At 41.0% G+C, this 18,467-nt stretch overlaps 1 protein-coding gene and 1 long non-coding RNA gene across 4 annotated transcripts in view; one reads left to right on the top strand and one right to left on the bottom strand.

Moving 5' to 3' along the window:
- The window catches only part of Qin (qin), a 135,405-nt gene that overhangs the window by 81,230 nt on the left and 35,708 nt on the right, over window positions 1-18,467 (bottom strand). The gene's annotated exons all lie outside the window — the stretch shown is intronic.
- On the top strand, window positions 11,296-13,422 carry LOC138931884 (uncharacterized). The gene is made up of 3 exons (XR_011446692.1): window positions 11,296-11,506; window positions 12,521-12,647; window positions 13,027-13,422. It is a non-coding gene; the product is annotated as an uncharacterized lncRNA (long non-coding RNA).

The raw sequence follows: 18,467 nt of genomic DNA on the forward strand, positions 1-18,467 counted from the left end.
AATCACCTTAATCGCTTACTCGTGCGGTTCGACTCTCGATCGACCGGCGTGTCTCGGCGACGCGTCTCGTAAATAGAACGCCGTCACTTTCCACGGCCCCGTCACCTTTTTGCATCGGCGTGCCCAGCGTGCACATCCGACGGGCCGTGTGCACCTACCTCGTCGATGCGCAAGTGTTTGTTCACCATTGGAGACGTGCTTCGCGTACACACGACCTTCTCCCGTGCTCTATAAAAAGGGGAGGAAGAAGAGAGGGTGGGAGGGAGAGTAAACCGACGGCGCGCGGTTGCATTATACGCGGCTGACCTATAAGGAGAAACGTTTACCGGATGAGAGGAGAGACAACGAGAAACACAGAGTAACATACGACCTACAGTTTTCCTCGCGCTTATTCCGTTTGCTTCGCACCGCCGGTTGTCTCGACGATATAAGAGGGATTCTTGTAAAACCAGTAGAGCATAGCATCCGTCGTTTATCGCAGACTCCGCGTTCTATTTACGCGCGAGAAGAGAGAGGAGCTTCTTAAATTGATTCGCCGAGAGCGCAGCCAAGTTACCGTACACTTTGTTTACGCGCTCTACGTTAACGCGTTCGCGGGTAAAAACGCGATCTTCAAGTAATAAACATTGTCGGCAGTTCGAGTATCTCGATGTACTCTTAGAGATGTAAAATTTATCTTTGTCTTCAATAAAGAGTTTGGCATTTGTTTTCTTTCGTTTCGCCACACCCGAAATATCGTCGTGAAAATTAACGCGGCATAAAAATTGATCACTTTTTATTTCTCTCTCTCTCTCTCTCTCTCGTCAACGCTCTCGCGCGCAAACAAGATGAACGAATCATCCGGTCGAAAAAATTATGCACGGAATGAAAAACAAGGGTCGACGTAATTTATCTGACGATCGATTGGAGCGAATGGACAACGGGATCCAATTTTTCTCCTCGCTGCGAATCGATTACGGAACACGGAATCGTAATCGGATGTGCGATGACAGAATGGGGTCGAGAAGTTCGACGGGATAAAACAAAGGTGTAAAGAGAAAAAAAGAAAAAATTCCCACAGTCGGAAACGTACGTCGTGACCGAGATGGAATTGATAAAAATCGGAAACGGGACACGGCAAATTCTCGCGAGTCGTTTGCCCGTGCACGTACCGTCCGAACGTGCGTATTCATTTTGACCTAGTACACACAGCCCGTAAATTTATGTACGCTCACTCGCGAGTATTCGCGCTCGGTCAGAAGCGAGAAAACGTCGTCACCGTCCGCGAGTTATATAAATAAGCTAAAATAAATAAGTCGAATAATATAAAACCAAATGGCGGATATTTGACGACCGCCGCGACAGCCACGCGAATGACACGCGATAAACAGGCGATTTTTACGCTCGCGATCCCGTGGCGGAGTAAATCTGTCGCTCCTTTTATTCGATGTTAATCTTCGTGAACGGTGAGCTTTCCCTCATCGTGCATCCGATGATCGCGCGTGTAACACTGCGTGCAAATATACGGTGGTTACGTCCGACGAAAAGTTACGCTTCGATGCGTTTTAATATACTGGTTGCGTACTAACAAAGTAAGCAACCTGTAATTTCTTTCTAAACAGTATGAGAAAGGCCTCTATATATAGAGTGTCCGGACAAAACTGTCAATTTATTTTCCATCAATATTCTTTGTATATTTTCCCCTCAACAAAACTATTGTACCTTAATCAACTATTTTCTTATATTAATATGAAATAATATATCAATCAAGAGAAATGATACACTTTTAAATATAAACCATTCAATCACTCGCCGTATCGGCGATCATAACAGCATAAAGGTTTAATTAATGGCAAGGTGTGTTTCCGTAAAATATTTCGGCTAATTGATTTTTGGCGACGGTTCATTAATAATGATGCGCGCTGAAGTATTGAACGGACGGGTGGCGCTCGTTTATGTGAAGCGATAACGCGCGTGGCGTTAATTTTGCGGGCGCCGTGGTCTGACACAATCGACCCTTTATTCTTGAATTATAGAAGAGTAAGCAAAAACGTAATCGCTTACCGCACGCATTTCGTCGTATCAGCGGATATCCCGTATGTTCTGTATAATTGGCCGCATTATTCCTGCGTTTCGTCTTCCTTCTTTTTATCAGACTTTTATTACGTACCGCGTACAAAACGCAACAATGGCCAATTCGAATGATCAATCGGCGATTGAACGCGATACGAAACTGCGCGACGACGCACGCGTGCGATGAAACAATCCTCCCTACATCGAACAATATAAATGCGCGCTAAATATAGATTATCACGCCGACTTGCCGGCAATAATCGGCACTATAGACAGACGGACTAACGTGTAATGGCTTCAAATTTATCCGATGCTACGTATTCGAGTATATCTAGTAGCCCAATGATGAATATCGAAAGCTCAGATATATATGATTAATGACAAAACGAACGACTTGACATTCGTAACGACACGTGAGCGTGCTTAATCAAAATTTTCGCGGCATTTTCTTCCTCGGAAAATTCGTAGTATTGTAATTGTGGTGTAAAGACCGATAATAACGCTACGCGACACGTGATTCGTACGTCGGGGCATCTTGCGGGATCTCAAGAGCGCTAATAAAGTCGTTTCGCTTCGGGTTCGCCGCGACGTTGAAAGTTCGCGCTTTCGCGACTCTTAATACGGTCATCCTTTTTTTCCCCGTGTCTAGCAATAAAACGAGAGGGCGGAGAGAGCCCGGCTAAATTACAACGATCCTTTATGCGTCGCGTTTATACTGTCGGAAGATGCGCGCAGCCGGTTGTTTTCCGCCGCGGTGGAATCCCACGTCGCGGTTATATTCCACGTCGTTCGAAGTATAGCGCGGAGATTCGCCGGGGATTGTAAACAAAAATACGATCTTGGCACCTGCACTCTCTTCTCGGTTCGTACGAGAACGCCGCTGCCGCATACATGACCGGGGAGGGGAAGAGATCTGCATGTGGGGAGGAAAGAGGGAAAACCGGAGGGATGCGCTTTGCGCGGAATTGCAGAGGGAGCGCCTCCGCCATTAACTTTGATGCGCTTATAAAACGCAGTAGATTTGAGTCGCGCGGAGCTCACGTCGACGGAGCCACAGCCAGGGTACGGGTATGACACGTACGTGTGTACGTGTGTAAGCGCGGCCGGAGGTATAGAGTTTCCAAATTTAATAGCCCTGTGTCGCGAGTAGAGAGAGAGAGAGAGAGGAGGGAGCGAGAGAGGATGCAGGAATGAGGAATGGGTACACAAACAGGTACGGTGGATGGCTCTCGACCATAAATACGGGAGCTGGTTTGATTATATGGAGCTCCATGTCAAACCGACCGACCGACCGACCGTCCGTCCGCCCGTTCCATCGTCCTTCCCCTTTCTCTTCGATCCTCCCCGACCGTGTGTCGCATGCATCCGCAGACGTGGCTGCGCGTTTTATCCTCTCCTCCCCCTCTTTTATCTCCCGATTCGAAATGAGACCCCTCCTCCGTCATATCGAAGTTGCATCGTTTTTGCGCGCGTCCCCGTCATTTTCCGTGACGTACATGCAAAATAACTGACAAAGCTACCAAATGTGATGCATCAACTTAAGGTTGCTCGTGCAAGCATCACGCGATCTTCGAGCATTAAAAATTTGATACCTCAGGTTGTTAAAAATCGTTAGAAAAATTGCTTTATATTTGTTGTAAAATTGCTTTGCATTTTTCAAAATCTTAATTTATTCATTTTTTACACGCGTACTAATGCGTCGAATTAATGTTAATATATTCAACTCTGAGAATCTGTTTACAAGTTCATAAATAATATGATATGATAATATGATTTTGAAAAATCACTGGATATACCGCGTTGGTGAAAAAAAGGCGAACGGCATAATATTGAAGGGCGCATTCACAGCCACTTGTAGCACCCGTTGCAGCATTTTTCGTTGTGTGCCGTGGCGAGAAACGGAGCCAAGTGCACGATTACACGAATCGCGGCAACGTAGAGGCCGGAAAAGTGACCGGTTGGCAAGCAATTTCGTGCACCGAGCGTTTGCGAGCAGCCTTCCACCTATTTCGAATATTCCGAAGCAACATCCTCCCTCCATGCACATGTCTATCTACTGTTCACAGCGCGATATGTACTAGGTGATAACATCGTCCTAATCTTTTTCATTTTTTCGCGTCTTTAAATAATCTCACAAAAACAAATTATTTGGAGCGCGAAAAGAAATAGTTTTAAAAAACGAGTGTAAGCGTAAGTTTTTTTTTTACTTCATTTACACACCTGTCAAACTCGAATGATAGAATAGTCTTGATATATTCTATCTTTAAATGCAGCAGATTTAATTATAAAGTAAAAGACTTAAAATCTATTTTACTCGAGAAAAAGCACGATTGAAATGCGAGACGGAGACACAAGCGAGGCGACGATTCTTGAAAGAGCGGAAGAGTATAATCACTCCGCCGACTTTACTACCCGCGTATTAAACCTAAACAGGAGAACCATCTCGGCAGATTCCTCCCTCGTACGGGGCGGAGAACCTCGGGCCAATTTATTGTCCCATAATTTTCACGGGGAAACGAAACGTTCCTGTCGCTGCGTTCACGGTGAGAGCGCATAGCATCGCCGAGACATTTCAGGAAATCGAGCGGGCTCTTAAACGCGCGATGCAACATCGTTAAGCGAACAGCTCGACGCAAAATTAGAAAACAACGCTACGAAGGCGCGAAACCGAAATGCGTTTCGCGTCGGAAATGTCCAACAGAATTCAATGGGTAACAATCCGGTCACAACGATACGACACGTGTGTTGTGCGTTCCCATAGAAATGAACCCTATACCGCTGTTAATGATCCGCTATTATTGTTCCCATTTTCGCGGCGTACACCCGCGACTGTCGTCCAATCAGCACCGGGTTTATTGGCTTTTAATTGATTACAAATGACGGTTTGATTGGCTCTCTCGCTCCGTGCCTCCTGCTCGTTCTAATGGCGACGCAAACGTTTCGAAGAATCGATCGTCATACGTTGCCATATGTCGGTTACGTTTCCGCCTGCTTTGGAAAATTATTGTGCCACATTTCCGTTCGTCTTTATTGTAAAAAGTACCGAGTATCTATGTCGTCTCTTAATTTTTCTATACCACGTTTTAATCTCGTGTCGCAAGGATTTTAAAAAGTGCGATAACACCGAGGATAGCATCCGATAACTTTCGGAAAATGATAATTTAGCGAAAAAAAATGTATAAGAGAACCCTATATATTATACACACACACACACATACACGCACATATGTACATATATATGTTACATGTATGGCTGCTTTTATACTATTTGTATCGAATATCCGCTTGTGGCTTTACTATTCTGTCAATTACCAATTGACCCTTTACCTCGTCGGTGAATCCATGCGCCGCCGTTCATAAAATCGAAATTTACAATCCTGTTAATGCGATGAATTAAATCGAAATCAATTATTCGCGAGTTATCTCTACAAAATTATATTTAATTGTGTCGCTCTTACGTCATTGTACGCAACTACAGTAAAATTTTCATTATACGCGTTATAACACATTACGGAAACGAATGTCGTGAATGTTGAATGAAAAAAATGAGTTAACGAGAGAAAGGAACAAGCATTCTTCAAATTAACGTGGGCGAGTGATTTTTACAAAGAGAGGTATATAAGTTATAAAGAAGATTATAACGGGCCTGTTCGAGAAATGAAACTTTCGCGTAATGATCGATTCGACGGCATCGATAATTCGTGAACGCGTGTATAACCGCATCGTAACGCGAATAAAATTTCATCGTTTGTTTATCGACACGCGACGCGTAGATCCATCTTAATCCAAGCGCGGGATAAAGCCCCGCGGAAATGGCGGACGCACGTGACTTGAGCGAAAGTAGAATTTCGTGCGCAAAGATGTGTTCGTGTTGACCTAATCGAAATTCCAAGTCGCGAGATATATCCGCGGAGAAAGCGATCAACGAGAGGAGGTAGAGATGCTGCGTATTCGTACAATTCACGAAGCGCGTCGTGCAAAGTAAAATTAAAAATTACGGGATTAATCATGGCACGCGTGTTCTTAAGGAATTTGCCATGTTTCGCTGCTGGACGCAGGGAAATACGGCCAAATGTAAAACTGCGGTTGTGGAAACGAGCGGCAAATTATCATCAATAATGGAATAAATTACGGTAAGCCTCCCATCTCGCAATTCACTTTATCCGAACATCATTAATTTTTCCGCTTTTACTTTTCTATCACTTTCATTATATAGTACCACTTTTAAATCTGTCGTTTTTAATTTAGATGGAAAAAAAAAAACAATAATTTTTAATTTTTTAAGAAAATTAGAAAATTAACTAAATAATTTGTTCAGTGATTCGATACATAAATTAAATAGTATTATAAAATAGAAACATACAAATATTTCTGTTATTATCGTTTATCTTATAACAAATCAGTTGTTCCTCATGGCTTTCCCCCCCCCCCCCTTAATGGCTCTAAACTCACTTGAGAAATTTATATCTTGAGACACAATAAAAAAAAATGAATTTCCAATAAAGCGGGTAGACGAGATAGATAAAGCATCACTCCTTAAAAAAAATCTCATAGAAATCGAGATAAGATAAATAGGACTCTATTTTGTCACGGGCGGCTTTACGGCGTGTCACGTGGCTTTTCCACTCGCGCAATCTTAATCCTTTTATTCATCGTTCCGACGTCGTTTCTAAAAGCGTGTAAACCTGTACGGCACGATGCAATAAGTGTCGCGTTACCGGACGACGAATTATCGGATCGCGGTCGATTTTGAAATCTGCGCCCGCGACGATCGATTCGTAAGAGCCGATCGAATTTCACTTAAACCCCGGGGAGAAACGGAGGAACGCGGAAAATGCAGCGACGCGAATCGCGCGCGCGCGCGCGATCAAACCCGCGAAGTGATTGTATGTACTTAGGAATTACACGATTGCCGAGTCGGAATTGATTATAAATTTAATCTCGTCGATTTAAGCCTTCGAAGGCAAGTCAAACTTGCTTATTCTGAAATTACGAGTAAACGAGATAAAAGCGCACTGCAATTACGATGTTCATTATACTTTCATATAAATTAATGTAGAATTACGATGTTATAAATTAACGAGAAGCACGAATTAATCATTGCTCAATCTCATTTCTGAAAAAAATTCTATTTATTATTGCTGTAAACTTTTTCTTATCGTAAAACGGATACTTATGTTCGCAAAGAATTAATCTGTGATAATTTACAGCGTAACATGTGTTTCACTGACGTGTCATATATAATTATCAAAGTCATACGATAATGGTACGAATATTACGTCGGTCGTGCAATGTATTTCATATTCACATCGATGTCACCCTCGCGAGGAGTGACTTGTCAGTCATGATGAGATAATCGAGGATCGGTGGATTTCTGGTTTCAGCAGCGGTTACTATCGGAAACGAACACGTCCGTAAGCGTCTGTGAAACTGCCGTTACATACAATACTTTTGATCGATTAGCAGAATTTCAAATAACATCAGCGACGCGAACTTTCCTGCGCGCGCGAGCTGTATCGATTAAACCGGAAACGCTATTGATTTCAAAACTCCAATATCGTACAATTCTGGTTTATCCCGCGCTTCTCTCTCTCTCTCTTTTTCATTGTCGTTCTTTCTCTGTCTGTCTTCGTCAAATATCCATATCTCCCGCACTTCTCTCTTTCTCTGCGCGATACACAGCTATCTCTGCTGCGGGCGAGAATAAACGGCCGCCATTTCGCGGCGATGCTGGTGGTGCCAGAGTTGAAACGAGAGCGAGACGCCGAACGTCGCTCTAAAGAGGGGGATAGAGAGCTGACAAATGGAGCAGAGGGATGAAGAGGGAGGGAGACAGAGGGAGAAAGAGAGAGAAACGTTGACCAGGAAGAACGGGAGATTTAAACGCCAAATTCAGGACCGAACCAACCTACCCACTTTCTCTCTCCTATCCCTCTCGAGCTCCCCCTCGTCGGAGTTTTACGTCACTCGATATATGCACGCGAGTTTATGTCGGCGAGCCGGTAATTCTGGCACGGGGCAAGAGTTTCACGTGAGCCATCCCTCTAGACCGAGAGAAACGACGAGGGAGACGGAGAGGGATGGAAAGCAGCGGAAAGTTGGAAATAGAGAGGGAGAGAGCGACAGAGGGAAAGAGCGAGAATGTCTGCCTTAGGAATTTCTGAAACGTCACTCGCGCGCGCGTAACTCTGCGGCCGTTTCGAAGGAAATTTAAGTTTCATGGGATCGAGGGTGATACCTGCTTGCGCGGGCGAGCTGGTATACATAAACGGTCGTTCGTATGCGCGTCGAACGAGCAGACGGATGGTGCAGGATATCGTATAGTGTACGTAGATAGGTAGGTATGGAACGTATATACGAACAGGATAGGTTTCTAGGTGTCCGCGAGAGAGAGAGAGAGAGAGAGAGAGAGAGAGAGAGAGAGAGAGAGAGACAGAGACAGAGAAAGAGTGGCGAGCCCGGATAACGTTACCCCGGGATTCGCAAAGAGAGGAGGAAGCTTGTGCGACACGGTTATTAAAAATGAGTGGCCACGCCGTGCAAAAATTGTGCGCGCATTCTATTTGAATAATATTCTCTCTCTTTTTCTCCGTTGCGATTCGGAGAATCGTGCGACCGGGACAAAATGGGTTAAACTGCGCTCGCCTCTCGCTCGCCGCTAGTCGAGAGAGCTCCAAAGAGAGGGATCTGCAGCAAACAGTAAATAGTCGGCAGACTACGAAAATAAGCGAGAAGTAAGGTGGATGCTTTCATTTCGCGTCGCGCGAATCCCTTTTCTTGCTCGCGCAAACGAGAAAATTACAATCTACATTCTAGCATATCGTCGCGATGCTGAAATTGTCTTGGAATAAATTAAAAGTTGCTCTTCGGTTTCAATTTCTATGTTCGTACACACAATTATATTCGCGAATCGCTTCGATAAATTATGCGGTTCGGATTAATCGCTAAATTCAAATACGACCCAATCAAAGTAACAAACCGTATAAAAATATAATAAAATATCATTATTGTGTATGTCGTAAATAAAAGTGAAAAATGTGTGATAAATTTGTAGTAAAAAAATTAGCAAATTCGCGATTCCAATTTATTCGTATCTTGCTTTGAAAAGTAATTCGAAAAGTGACGTAAGCCAAATTGAGAGAACAAAATTAAAGAAACATTAAACGCTCAATTAAATATATTGTTTTCACGATAATAAAAAATCGACATGTAAAAGTAAATAAAGATCAAAATATCAAAAATAAAACAATAAATCCTTTCGTTACGTTCTGTCATCTCTCACCGCGTAACGATTGATACCAAAATACGATGAACAAAACGATTTCGCATTCGACAACAGCCAACAGTGGCAAATTAGTTGCCTCGTCGCCGGTAGGAGGAACACGCGCGATGGCCGCGTAAACAAATGTTATGCAAAATTGTTTGTCGGATGAAGTAACGTTGACGAAAGGGAGAGTGGACCCGCGCACGGCAATATGCATGAACAATTGCAAACGTGTCGCGTCGTTCGTCGCGGTGTGTTTATCCGACGAATGATTACATTTTGCGCATCTCGCGAGGCGGGAGAAAAAAATAACATACGCGTCGCGCACTAGCCGCTCCACTAATAAAAAACTTTCAATTGCGCGTGTCTCGCGAAACGCGATAATTTTCATACGGCACCCTCGCGGCCAGCTCCAATGATTAATTACACGCGCGCGCCCGCTCGTCGCTCGTGAAAAAAAAAAAGGAAAGAAAGAAGGATAAAGACAATAAAGAAAAAAAGAGGAAAAAAAAACACTACATCGTTGAAAGGTCTGTCGCACAAGCGAGCTCGTAGCGTAACTTTTAATTACATTTATCTGCCGGAGATGACGCGTTCCGCCCTTTTCATCCCGCGGTTATTCTCGTCGGCTGAGCCTGAGAGTGCGCCCGGCACTCAATTACAGAGATACATGCGCTACACCCGCATATCGCCTCTCTTTCTCTCATCATCTTTTACACGTGTGTAAACGCGGCTATTTGAAAGTCGCGCATTATTTTACGCACGAATGCTTCCTCGGCGGAATCGTGCATGCATCGTATCATGTCTCATGACCGTTTCGCAAATACGTCAAACGCTAATCTCGAGATAATCAACATTTTTAATATTTTTCCAATATTATTGTAACATACCTCAATCTCTAAATACCTGTAAATCATATAATATAAACTTGATCTAGATTAAATTGCTAGATACATAAATATATGTAGTTGAGTTGAATAGAGATGGAATATACGAGTAGAAAGAAATAGAAATAGACGCGATTTTTTTTATCTTTCTACTTCATGCGTACTCGAATTCTTTCGACCACTTAATCAAGCAACATTCTCAGGTGACTAATTGACAGCTGCAATCCGCACGTGATGCAGAGTGCAGAGCGGATAAACGAGAAAGAGGAAACGTGGATGACAACAGAGGAAAGGGACATTCTCGCGTAGAACACGTCCGTTTGTGGTCTCGTTATTACGTTTCGCGGTTGTTCGTGCCGGTTCGACGATGACAAAACATTGATGCTCGACATAATGCACGTTCGGGAGTGGTGTAACGCACGCGTGTGGTGTACATTGCGAGAGAATTGGTCTGTCAATGGTGTCGCCCTTTCGAACGTTAAAACAAAATGAAATGCCGTTTCGATCCGATCGCCCGATACGAATTTTCTATTGGTCATCTTCAGCGACTTGGAAAGCTTTTGTCGCCCCGGATCGATTGCCAATTAATCTGATCTCAATGTTACGGGCCCCGAAAACGTGCCCGTTGCGCGTTATCTGTTTTGTATCTCACGTAAAATTACGTCCCAAAATTTGACGATAAAAAGCATTCAAACATTTATTTTGTGTTTTCTAACAGGCAGATACATTCGTACGCGTGTGCGTACGAATTACACCATTGTAATTGTTCGACATTCTGAACGAGAATTATTTTATTACTAACTCTACAAGCAATTTTTTTTCTTATAAATATGTTGCATTACAATCCCCTCACAGATACATATATTTATTTAATATAAAAAATTCATACAACAATATATAAGCCTCTTAGTATTATATTGATCGCAGAATGCAAAAGAGAATGCGGATCAGATTCTTTCGATGAATGTCATTTCACTTCTTTCAACTGAACGAATGATAATGTTATATATAGGCGAAAATTTTACAATTAATAGTAGCGAAATGATCTCGTGGCAAATTAATTAATAAAATTATGGCCACAGCAACGTCTGTCTGGGATTGTCGACAATGAAAATTTGATCAAGCGACTTATGGTGTGCTCGCCTGTTATGGAACATCGAAGGCAACGCGCTTAATCCTAAGAAGCGTCATAAGCGGATTCGGTTCGTACCCGTTGAAAAGAGCGAAAACGAAATTTCCGGCTACACACATCGACCTCGCTTTGAATGACGTCGGGGGATGAAACAAAATGCCTCTTGAGAGGGTAAACGTCAGGGATAATATGCCAGAGAAAGAAATATTCGTTTTTCAAATATATCTCTCTAGATATAATTTCGCAGATCGAGTTTCCCTTTTCATTTTCATTTGCACAATAAAATTGATTCTCGTCACGAGGACCGTGCATCGCATATTATTTCTATATCGATTTCTCTTTTCAGAAAGAAAATGTAAATGATTAAGAATACATACACTTGTACGACTTGTACGTACGCCGTCCCAAGGAAGACTGCTCTTGATTTGTGTATTTAACAATAGTAATAGGGACTAAAAGAAGTGGAAACACGATACGGCGTTCGGAAGGTTTTTTAGATGTCAATGTTTCGATACATTTCTGAGGCGTGTATCAAAACATTGACATCTGAAAAACCTTCCAAACGTCGTATCGTGTTTCCATTTCTGTTAGTCCCTACATTACTATTGTTAAATACGCAAATCATTATGAAATTTTAGAAGAGATTATGAAATAAATTTACGCCACTGAAACCATGTGTTTCTCAACGTTTATTCATACAATTACGAAATTAATATTCGAAAGATAAAATCATTACCTATAATTATTTATCACGCGAAATTATCATGTGTCTGTGAATAGTTTGTAAAAATCTGATCATAAAATTCGCTTTAAATAATTATTTGTAATAAAATTAAAAACTATTTATAATTTTATATATCGCATATCTTAATGTATATATGTATCTTGATATCCAGTTTATATATGCGTATTTGAGATTTTTTCAATTATTTTCTATACTACACACAGACACATACACACACACATACACGGTATTATGAGCTTAATAAGCAAAAATCAAAGTGTTTCTTTCATGGCATAAAGTGCACGACAGAAATCACGTGCGAATCAGTGAGGAATGTAAAATCGTGAATGGAATTGAATAGCATGATTATAATTCTTCACTCGCGAGAAAATCGTACATGCAATTATCGTGAAGGAATCTTTCCTACATACGTGTAATTAAAACATTTTCACTCGCTACAGTTTCCCGTTATTTCGCCGGGTCCGCCGATGCAAATGCAAAACCGGAGATGGAGATGACCGGAATAAACACATCGGGAATAGACTTTCTACCATCTTTGCGCGTGCCTTTTTCGTCGAGATTTTGTGGGTCAGTATTACTTTGACCGCGTGATACTCTGTGTGTGTAAGTCTCGAGACACGCGTGAGAGTAGGATTATTGTTAAAGATTTCATTCCACAAAAAACGTATCTCGTAATAAATAAAAAAATTAAAAATTCTTTCGTTCTTAAATTTTCACGTTTAAGTAGAACATGTATATCAAGAATTAAAAAAAAATTAAATGCTTCTTTAAAATTAATTGTTTAATATATAATGGCACACAATAACGAGACACAATAATAAGACGAGGCTTTGAGCGTTATACGAGAGCGCATAATATCTTTCGACAGAAATCGACGAAATTCGACGCGCCGACCATTATAAACGCTAGTGCGATCAGCTTACAGTGAGGTTCATGTAAATTTCAGGAAGATTTCCGAGTGGATATTTTGTATGATGACGCCGCCACGCCGCGAGAAAATCTCTACCGGATGATTCGCCGATGGCTAATGGCCATCCAGCTGGAGCCGATGCACGTGCAACGCGAATTTAATTTGGTATACATGGGGATATTGCCGGGCGCTAACGCGTCCATAGCTATCCTAAAACGCCAGCAAGTCTCACGTACGAAAAAGGAGAAATCAATTAATAAATAATAACAAATCCATTTTCCGCCGCACGGAAATATCGAATGTATATCCAAAATGTGATATCAGGTAAAGCATATTAATTATATTTCAATAATACGTCTTGCGCAAAGCCTTAATTCTATGTGCAAGAAAAACTCGCTTAAAAATTGAAAATAATGTCGATACAAGCTTATAAATGCCATTTTGTATGTAAAATTTATGAATAAATATAATTATTGTATATATATATATATATATATATATATATATATATATATATATAAAATAATATTAAATTAAGGCCTTGAATTTTATCTCTATATGTATTAATCTATATCTATTATTTAAATAAGTGCAACATAAATTTGCAGCCATTGCATTGCTGTTTAATGCGATTTAATTAAAACACTAAATAATAGTTAAGCTAGAAACACGTTAGTGGAGGTGATGATCTTTCAAAATATTGTATGTCGATGTGAGAGCAATTTTTAAAGTGAAAAAAGTAATAAATGAGCAATTTTTAATATATCTATCTCCGATATACGACATGCATAATATTGATCATCAAACACAAGTCAAGCAAACAGATAAATGAAAATGAGAAACGATTGCTCGATCAAATGGATAGCCGATATTGAATGATATTTAGTCGGTAATATCAATGACGTCTGGCATGTAGAAATTTCGATTTCGAAATGATGCGTATATCGAATGTTCCGAAAAATACGCAGCACAGCGACAACAGATATCTCGCGTATATTTTGTATTATTATTATTTTTATTTTGTCGTTCTTTCTCTCCATCTCTCTCTCTCTCTCTCTCTCTCTCTCTCTCTCTCTCGCGATGCCGGATCTCTTTCAAATAAATTCCCAGAGCAGAATTCAGACGCAGTACACACCTTTTTAGGAAACTCCGTATATAAACCGACGTTTCACGAATTTTTCCTGGTCGTGAAGCGCTCCGTGCCGTTGAAAAATACTCGCGACAGTTTCGCGCAAATTCTTTTTATTACGAAAAGATGGAAAGCGGGTCCCGTTGGAAAAATAAAGAGCGGCTCCACATTGCCGCGCGAAAAAAAGAGCCTCGCGTGAGAATGACGATCATTATCTCGCGCAGGAAATTCAGACGTCGCGTGAATTAGCCTGAATTTAGTTAAAGTCTTGAAGAGAAAATTCGATAAAAGTGCAGTCTTCAATTGTCGTTAGCCGAAATAAATCGCATCCGATCCGTTACAGTACAGAAATCGATAGATACGTTTTCTATTTTAAAAGCACGATTCTTTGTCTCGAGTGATGACAGCCCCGTCTCGAAAGAACGTATCACAAAAGTTATAATATATCATTTAGGTCCGTGTAGTTTGTCAAACTTCTCATTCCGAGTAGAAAGTGATGGATTCAACTGCTGGTTACGCGATGAACATGTCCTGGCCTTGAAATAATTGGAGCCTTGGGAGTCCGTGATAGTGACGAGATAAATACATGATAAACACGATTGACATTTTTTTAGAAAATACGAAATACCTATTAGTTCAAGAAAGAGAGAGAGAGAGAGAGTGACTGGAATTTCGTCACATGAGATAACATACTTTCTAAAATAATTTCAATCGCAATGCAAAGAGATATGTATTATACTTTGAGCATTAATTTGAAATCGTTTTAATCTTAAATACGGATTATTTTTTAATGCCATAAGAATTATCATCATTTTTCAAATGATAGAACATCCAAAATACCAGACGTTTATTACTGATTCTTTAATACGCGCATTCTAATCATAGTATGCTTACGATGATAGATGGAACTGGTAAATCTGCGGAGCGCCGCAAATATCCGTAAAAAAAAAAAAAAAAAAAAAAAAAAAAAAAAAAAAAAAAAAAAAGTCAGATTTGGATCGTATCCAGATGTAATTGATTTCGTCGCGCGCGAGAATATCGCACGAACGTATCGAAAGTTTAAGCAATTATTTTGTCATACCAGAATTCATATCGTTACGATGAAGGGGAAACGGCGTTCCGCTCTTGCATAATGTTAATACAAAACGCGTTCTCGACAAAATATAAGCTTGTCCGAGATGTATTCTGATAGTGATCTGCGTCTCTGTATTGAATCATATCAATCCGGATTTCGTCAAAATAATTCAACGTAAAGGTAAAATTTTGTTTCGGTGCCTCAGGCAATGATCTATCTAACTTGTATCTTAAATTGGCCTTGAACTTGTAATAACGACACGCGTCCGCATACATGACTTAAAGTGCCTTTCACGAATTGACAATACGTTATGTAATCATTAAGTATACGCAATCGAGATAAAACTCAAAGCTGGCACATACATTTATATATATATATAAATTGTTTTATGATTAATATAAAAATAATATAATTTATAATTTATATAAAAAATTACATTAAGAAGAATATTGTTTTCAGAATTAATATATTATAAAGAATATATGTAAAAAGAAATGATATTCCGTGCAAAGTGAATAAAAAAAATTACATAATAATCTTCAAATGATTAAGGAAGGTGAAAGGTGAGTAGCTTTTTAACGGTAATGAAAACGGCGCAATATAAAATACGCTGCGATGCGCGTGAATTGATTATAAATGTATTTTATCTAACGAGAATATTCTTGATTAATGCTCGAAGGAAAGAAAGTTTCGCGTTGAGGCTACCACTCAATTCGTTACGTCTCTTTAAATTAAAACAAGAGAGTACTCGCGACGTGGGCCAAATTAACAGTACGTGGGATGTTAAGTGGGGGAGGGGGAGGGGGGGAGGGTAGAGAGAACTTTAATATAACAACGTCGTTGTCCTTATGAAACGTCGGAGAAAGTTGGTAAAATGTTTTCCTCGGGTAGATCGCGAAGGCGGTGGAAATACGAGCGACGGAGCACAACGGAGGTTAAAATTTCATGCAACCTCGCCTAGGTTACACGTGAGGAGCCGTGCACTCGAAACAAAAGCGACGTGACGTAAGCAATTGCGAGCGCGTGCCGTTCCGACCTCGCGTTCTCTGCCACCGAGATGCATTGTATCGTGATAATGAAAGTGAATTGCAACAACCGTGCAATAGTCGTACAAAGCTACCTTGAGAGAACAATACGAAAAAATACCGAGGGAAATTTCGATTATTTCTTTTTAAATAATTTTAGAGAGAAAAGGAGAGAAGTCGCGCGTTATTGATTATTATACATAAAAATTATTAATCAAATAAATAATTACAATTTTTTTACTTCCCGTTGAATCGGTTGTTAAAATTAAATTAACGCCTAAAGAATGCCTTGTAATACGCTAACTAGCAGCATTTACCATACATGTAAATGTCTATTCATTTGCATATTTGACTTGTTTTCGTTTCAACTTTTTCTCAGTCTGTCGACAGTATGTTCTCTGTCGTACACTGTGTAAATCGCGGATTTTATTCACGAGATTTGTGTTCGCATAAATGTTTATATAATTAAATTTCAACAAAACTAGTAGTAATAAAATTGTAGTACATTCACTTTTAATTTATTTTACCGTCTTTCGCTAATTCTCTATTCTCTCGTAACGTAAAACTTTGAATTTCATTGGAAAATATGTCGCGTGATAATGGGTCAAGCAGTCGGAGATGTAAACTTTCGTAATGCAGGATTCAGCGGTGCAACGGGACGTATTCATCGTTCACGCCCTTTTGTCGGAGGCGACTAGGTCGTCCTCTTTTCTCACCCTCCGCTCCCACCAACCGGTATAACTGGCAAGTTTCAAGTGTCGTCGGAGAGACTGTTGCTCGTGTTGTGCTTTCTCCGTCCTTCTCCGGTCGCCCGTGCTGGCATTTCGAAACGGAAGAGACAAAGAGCTCGAAGTCGCGGAACAATGAGACCTGATATCGCACGGTTGAACTACGTATACCACTACTGCTGCTGCTGCTACTACTACTACTACTACTACTCTTCTCCCTCGCGTTTTCACGTCGACATCGTCGACGTGTCGACCCGTGTATTATTGTGCGTACATCGGGGGAACGTTTACCTAATGGCGTACAATTATCGTCGTGAAAAACTCAACCCCGCGCCATCAGACGGTCCTTTCTTTTCCATCCCTCCTATCCCAGTTTTATGGAATCAACGTTTTAGCGCCCTCTCCGGATGTAATTAATCCTCGACGCGCGTTAACCGTTGAAGACGAGCGCAAATGTTTAAACGTAAATTTTTGCGTTTTCTTATAATCGCGACGGACAGAGGTTTCGCGTTTTATTCGCGCGATGCGAAAACGCGCGACATAATGCAAATTCGCGTATTTTCAGTGTTTCGGATCCTTTTATTTTCTTACCCGTTCGCATCGCGTAGACGACAAAACTTTCACGATACGACGACGTTGGCGGAAAGCACCGAAATTCCGACGGCTTACATAAGGTCGCTTTAATTGTCCCGGGTGCGTGTGCTCGTTATGCGCGACGGAGACAATTTCCGCGTTCGTGAACATGCCCGCTACATGAATCGTAACTGACTCTTTCGACGGAGGGACGATTAATTCTGCCATGACCACGCGACCAACGGGATTTCTGCGCTTTCGTTACGAATGGAAATTTTTGTTTAATTTGACCGACAGCCGCACACCTGAAAAAATAGCGCCGATAACGGCCGCATCAGCGGCCGCGGCAATAATTGTCGACCGTTGCTGCGAAACTGTTGTCCGGCGAAGCTCGTTCTTTTCCCCGATTCGTCCCGTCGCTTCTCCCATTTCTCGATTAATTTTCGCGCCCCCACAATTTTCTGCCTCTCTCTCCTCCTCGTCCTTTTTCTCTTCACCAGTTACATATATCCGATAGGAAGTCGCTGCCATATTACTATGCATTCGCGGAATGGCCATTTGCGAGACATCTTCCGCCTCGGTTTTAATGATCTGATGCAAGAGAATGGGATTCTTTTCTACGCGGAAAGTCTAATCGTCGCATTTAGAGCACGGACTCTCTCGCCTCTCTTTTAAACCGCGCTCGTGCTTTTCCCGTTGGATATATAGTAAGATTCAACATTGAGACAAGTATGAGAATAATTTCTGCCACTACTATTAATCGTAGGAATATAAAAATCATAAAAGTGATTGTTTGATTTCTGCTCACTTGACATAGATCATCAATCTTCGTTTCTCTCGCGCAAAATAATTTGATCTAATGGAAAGCTAGAGCATCTTATGAACCACGCCTAAAAAGTTCTCTTGCAAAATAATTAATGTAATCAGAAGTAGACAATTACGCGATA

The sequence above is a fragment of the Polyergus mexicanus genome, unplaced genomic scaffold, assembly GCF_030449975.1.
Source record: "Polyergus mexicanus isolate NDT 795.1 unplaced genomic scaffold, iyPolMexi1.0 SCAF_1, whole genome shotgun sequence".
NCBI classification, from domain to species: Eukaryota; Metazoa; Arthropoda; class Insecta; order Hymenoptera; family Formicidae; genus Polyergus; species Polyergus mexicanus.